This window comes from Alligator sinensis, unplaced genomic scaffold, assembly GCF_000455745.1.
Source record: "Alligator sinensis unplaced genomic scaffold, ASM45574v1 scaffold1186_1, whole genome shotgun sequence".
NCBI lineage: Eukaryota > Metazoa > Chordata > Crocodylia > Alligatoridae > Alligator > Alligator sinensis.
This window is the reverse complement of record NW_005843233.1, coordinates 133,430-139,899: the sequence shown is the minus strand read 5'-3', so window position 1 is coordinate 139,899 and position 6,470 is coordinate 133,430.

Here is a 6,470-nt window from a genome sequence, read left to right as displayed (position 1 = left end):
GACCCGGACATCTGGTGGGAGGATCGCTCAGCTAAATCTGAGCGGTCGCAACGCTTCCTCTCATGCGTGGATGACCTCTACCTGACTCAAGAAGTCTACGGGCCAACGAGAGGTAAAGCGCTGCTCGACCCGGTACTGGCTACTGGGGATCTTGTAGGTGGCCATCAGATCACCCCTGAGCCTGCGCTTTTTCAGGCTAAAGAGCCCCAGGGCTCTCAGCCTGTCATCGTAGGGTCTGCTTCCCTGACCTCTGATCATGCGCGTGGCTCTTCTCTGGACTCTCTCAAGCTTCTCCACATCCTTTTTGAATTGTGGAGCCCAAAACTGGACACAGTACTCCAGCTGCGGCCTCACTAAGGCCGAGTACAGGGGGAGAATGACGTCCCGGGATTTGCTTGAGAAGCATCTATGGATGCAAGCCAGCGTTTTGGTCGCTTTACTAGCCGCCGCATCGCATTGCAGGCTCATGTTCATCTTGTGGTCAATGATGACCCCCAAGTCTCTTTCTTCCATAGTGCTAGCCAACATAGCACTGCCGAGCCTATAAGGATGCTGCGGGTTTTTTTTCCCAAGGTGGAGAACCTTGCATTTATCGGCGTTGAACACCATCAGATTCTCGTCCGCCCACTTGCTGAGCCTGTCCAGGTCAGCCTGGATAACCTGCCTGTCTTCTGGTGTGGATGCTTTGCCCCAAAGGTTGGTGTCATCGGCGAACTTGGCCAGTTCTGATCGCTTCTGACTCCAGTGTCCACATCATTAATGAAGATGTTGAACAGTATGGGTCCAAGGACAGAGCCTTGGGGGACCCCACTGGTCACAGGACACCACGATGAGTGACTTCCATCGATTACTACCCTCTGGGTCCGACCCCGGAGCCAATTTTCCAGCCAGTGGATCGTGGAGGGCCCAAGGCGACAATTGGCCAGTTTCTCCAAGAGGCGATCATGGGACACCAGATCGAAGGCTTTTTTGAAGTCAAGATATATGACATCAATCTCTTCTCCCTTGTCCAGGTGATAGGTCACCTGGTCGTAGAAGGAAATGAGATTGGTCAAGCAAGACCTACCCGCAACAAACCCATGCTGGCTATCCCTCAGGATGCGGCCATTGGCCAGTCTGTTAAGAATGGTCTCTTTGATAACCTTTTCTAAGACCTTCCCTGTGATAGAGGTCAGGCTGATGGGCCTGTAGTTTGCCGGATCCATTTTTCTCCCTTTCTTGAAGATAGGCACCACATTGGCCTCCTTCTAATTTTCGGGCACTTCACCAGAGCACCAGGAGTTCTCAAAGATCCGTGCCAGGGGCTGAGCTATGATGCTTGCCAGCTCCTTGAGTACCCTGGGGTGTAAACTGTCAGGGTCGAATGACTTGAAGGTGTCCAGCCTCTCAAGATGTTCCTTCCTGAGGTCAGCATTAATGGAGGGTAAGGAATCTCCCTCACCCAGGCCTTCCTGTCCCATAATGGGCAGGGGCGTCCCTTGGAACTGGTGAAAAACCTATGTAAAGTACCCACTTAGCAAGAAACATTTGTGCAGTACAGCTTATTCTGCTGGTGAGTTCAATATTTTTCATGCTATTACAGGATGAAAATGGATTGGTATTTATTGCTAAAAGGTACTGTTCTGAAATGAAAGGCAGAAGCTGAAACTGCTGAAGTCAATACAGAAGAAAAATCTGCAAAAACAAAAAAAAATGATGAAAATCCCGGGACGTCATTCTCCCCCTGTACTCGGCCTTAGTGAGGCCGCAGCTGGAGTACTGCATCCAGTTTTGGGCTCCACAATTCAAAAAGGATGTGGAGAAGCTTGAGAGAGTGCAGAGAAGAGCCACGCGCATGATCAGAGGTCAGGGAAGCAGACCCTACGATGACAGGCTGAGAGCCCTGGGGTTCTTTAGCCTGGAAAAGCGCAGGCTCAGGGGTGATCTGATGGCCACCTACAAGTTTATCAGGGGTGACCACCAGTATCTGGGGGAACATTTGTTCACCAGAGCGCCCCAAGGGATGACAACTAGGTGGAACGGTCATAAACTACTACAAGACCGTTTTAGGCTGGACATAAGGAAGAATTTCTTTACTGTCTGAGCCCCCAAAGTCTGGAACAGCCTGCCACCGGAGGTGGTTCAAGCACCTACGTTGAACACCTTCAAGAGCAAACTGGATGCTTATCTTGCTGGGATCCTATGACCCCAAATGACTTCCTGCCCTTTTGGGCAGGGGGCTGGACTCGATGATCTTCCGAGGTCTCTTCTAGCCCTAATGTCTATGAAATCTATATTTTTTTTGCTTTGATTAGCTTCTACTGTGGCTCATAGCTTTTCCACATTTGATCTGTCGACTTGCATTGTGCTTCTTTCATTCATTGAGAGATGAGTAGAAGCAAAAGTGTTTATTTTAGTCAAGTGTTTGGTATTATTTCATTTTTGCTTTTATATTGTTTTTATATTGGATTTTAAACCACATTTCCAGACCCATTTCATTGTCACTTCCTGCAGCTTCATTGGTGTCAATTGGCACATGACATCACTTCCTGATGTGATACCGCTTCCTGTGAGGTCTTTGAATATGGCTCACCGGCCCACTGGGTGATAAAAAGTTCATGATCCGGCCCCACATTCAAAAACGTTGGACACCCCTGTCCTAGGGAGTGGTTGTGTCAGGAAAAACTCTGGGAAAGCCGGATTTCAAATTTTTTAGCTTTTAAATTATACTTTAAAAATGTTAAAGTTAACCTTTTTTTCAAGCTAGTTAAAGTTAAAAGTTGACAATTGAAAAAATTAACTAGTTAAAGTTTAAAGTTAGTCTTTTCTTTAAATTTTTAACTAGTTAATTAACTAGTTAAGTCCCATGATTGGTCTAGGGGTATGATCCGACTTAGGGTACAGAGGTCCTGGGTTCATATTCTAGATGAGCCCATTGCATATTCCTCTCCCAAAACAGGATGCACTATTCAGCCTAAACACAAGACCCTGCAGCTTCATCCTGGAGGCCCCTTAGCCCAGCAGCCACTGTCCTGGAAGCCACATGCACTGTCTGTGTCTATCAGTCCCCTGTTCCCTCCCTGTCCCTGTCTTTGTCCCCGCAGAGCAGCTCAGAGAGGCAGAGATGTTGCCCCTTCACTGGGTTCCCTGAAGCAGTTGCTCCAACTGGTGGCAAAGCCCCAAGCTTGGGGGCCAGGCCAGGCCATGTGGGGAAACCTCTGCCCAGTGCTACAAGGGGTAATGGGGGAGTGGAGAAACAATCTGGTGGCACAGAGGGTGGGCAGGGTTGTCATGCCCCAAGCAGAAGGGTAAGGAGGAGAGATCCCCCAAGCCCTAGCCCATGGTGCTCCAGTGGCCCCATCCCATTGCAGCAAGGGAGCAAGGGGACTGAGCTGGCAGTGAATGCTGGGCCCAGCAGAGAGAGAGACAGAGCCTGGTTGCACCATTGCCCAAGACCCTCAGGCTTTGGGCCCCATTGGGGAACTGGGGGGGCAAGCAGTGGAAAGCCCAAGCAATGGCATTCATAAACCCTGGGTCTCCCCCACTGCTCAGCAAGAATGGGAGGCACCCAGTGCCATGGAGAGGCAGAGCTGGGACCCAGGTCTCCTAACCCGGGGCTCTGGGGCACTGGCAGCTGCTTCTCTGCATCTCCAGAGTGCCAAGGTGTTCACAGAGCACAGAGCCAAGGACACTTGGGTTCCAGTCCCTGCCCTGACTCCTTGCTCCTCCACTTTGCTGTGGGGTAGGTGAAAAGGCCAGTGCTGCACCTGGGGTAGTGCAAAGAGGTGAGAAGGAGCTGGCCTGAGACCTATCAGCAGGGGCCAGGGAGGAGATTTTATTTCTTTTGAATAATATATTTCATGTTCCAGAACAAATTAGCCAAATCAGTTCCAAATCATATCAACTGAGCAGAACTCAATCATGGCAAAAACATATTGATTGAGCAGGCAGAACTCCATTGTTCCAAACACCATGTATGGCATACAACCAGCAAGTATCCTCCATCCCACACCTATTACCCGGTGACTTCAGATACTCCCAAATCCATTGGCAAGCATTCTATGTGCAGGCCCAAGCCCAGAGGTCTTGGGGTTTGGATGCCCCAGTTACTACAGGCAGGCATCCTCCATCCCAGACTAAAGGGACTCCCTACACTTGATCTTAGCTCACAAGAGGCTAAGAAGTAAGGGAAGGGAGGGCCAGGGAGAAGAAGCCTGAATAGAGGTCCAGAGAGGAGATGTTACAGGGTACCGGGGGTAGCTCCATACTGAGGCCCAGCAGGTTTTAGAACTGTCCAGCTAGCTCCTAAATCCACTCAGGGAAGCGGGTGATTGTCAGCACTGTTACCTTTATTCTGGCAGCCCGGGGGCCACATGGGACTGGGCCCCCATGAACAGAGAGCAAGAGTTGTCCCCCACACCTGAGCTTCCTGCCCTGCCCCATCAAACACAGACCACATGTGGGAGGCAGGACGGCAGGAGGAGCCTACACCAGTGGAAGCGCGGTCATGACCCAGCAAGGACCTAGCCATGAACCAGATAGTGGGCCCTGCATCCCAGCCCCAGCCTGATTTCACAGCCCAGCCCAGCTATGGGAACCATCCATGGCATTTCATGGGTGAGGGCAGAGATGCAGTGCTGGTGACATTGCCTATGTCTTCAGCTGCCTCCTCCCTCCTCAGCTCTTGGAGGCTTTGGAGGACTTTGACCTAGAAGATAAGGGAAATGAGTCTGTGATTTGCCATCAGGGGCATGCAGGTTGAGTCGCCAGACAGGATTTGAGCCGCTGGGCTTCATCATGAGCCGGTGTAATGGGGTCTGCTCCAGGGGGTGACTGTTACTCCTTGGAGCCCCTTAAGCCTTATCCATCTCATCTTTGGGAAGTCCCCCATCCCTCGCCCACTGCACCTGGATGTCTTGGCTTCTAGATAAGGGGAGGCTGCCCCAGGGCTTCCCCAGCTTGACCTTGCACTTGTAAGCACAGGGGTCTGTGGCCTTAGGAGGCAATTATGTGACTCCGACCATGCCAATGCCTCACAGATGATACTCCTTCCTATTGTCCCACTCCCATCCTGGGCTATGTACTCCCAGCCCCAGTCCTTGCCTCTCTTGCACTATGGGCTCCTTGGTCCCATTGGTCCCCAGCTGTGACCTCTCTTTGGGCCCTGCCCCTGTTCCTAGGGCAGTTGAGACTCCTAGGATCCTCTGGCCCCACCAGTCTCTGGCTGTGGCCCTCCTCAGCCTTTGGCCCTTTCTTCAGGATCATGGGCCCATGAGATCTTCATATTCCCTGGCCCGGTTCACACTCACCCTTTCTGGGCTCCTGACCTCTGGGCTCTCTAATCCTGCTAACACATGCCCCTCTGTAGGCTCTGAGCCCTCTGGCCTCACTTTCTGCTCCTTGCCCAGGCTTGTCCTTACTCCCAGGTCTTGCTTACACTCGCTCTCCTCTAGGCACTTCCATCTCTACCTTTGATGGGCTTCAAGCCCAGGCCCTTTCTACTCAGCCCCTCCTGGGCTCAGGCTCTCCCCCTCCAAGCCCCAGACCCTCTGTTCCTTTGACTCCTCTTTCTCTCTCTGGGCCAGCTGAGACTTTCTGGCCTCCAATTGGTCCCTGCACAAACCATCAGTGCTTGCCCCAGCCCAGATGCTGTGGCAGGAGCCTGGCTGTGGCCCTGCTGCTAAGGGCCTCTTCTCCCTGCAGCTCTCAGGGTTAGACTTGCCTGACCAGGTCAGGGCCTAGGCTTATATGTCTTAAGCCCCACCCTTTCTGGTCATGTGATTCCCTAATTGGGCCCTTCCACATGTGCAGCACACTTTTAGAGCAGCCCCTTCTCTTAAAGTGATAGGTGCACTAAGCACCCATCACAGCTAGGCAGGGCTACAGTCTGCACCCACCTACGGGGATATGGGGGGCATGCAGGGGCCAGGCTGAATCCTGTTCCTTGGGATGTGGGGTCTCCAGTGGGGAGACAAGATCAGAGCTGGAGGAATCACAACCCACCAGCTTCTGATCCCCCTGCTCAGTCCAGCCCGGCTGGGTGCTGGGAGACTGGGTGCACAGTGCAGTCTTAGTAACGGGACTAACAATGGTGTAACTGTAAAGGTGTGATGGGTTTTGGTCTGTCAAGTGAACCACAAGGGTCATAAGACCTGTTTTTAGGGCACAGTTTTATATACTGGTAGTCTGGTGTGATTCAAGATTCAAAAATCAGTTTGGGAGCCTAGGGAGATCTGGGTTGGGTGCTCCCCTCAACCTGGGTGCTCCCCCCACCCCCAGGGTGGTAGAAGTGCCACTGAGTGAGGAGGGTGGGGGCAGCCGGCAGTGCGGTCCCACCTGAGGGGGCCTACTGAAGTCTTGGTGAGTGGCCGGGTGCCTGTGCAGAGTCAGAGGGTTGAGCAAGAGAGAGCAGCCCCTGGAACGAGCCCTTGGAGCTTGTGACCCAACTTCACAAACCTCTTTGGGTGGGGATGTAGCCCCAGGGAGCCCCA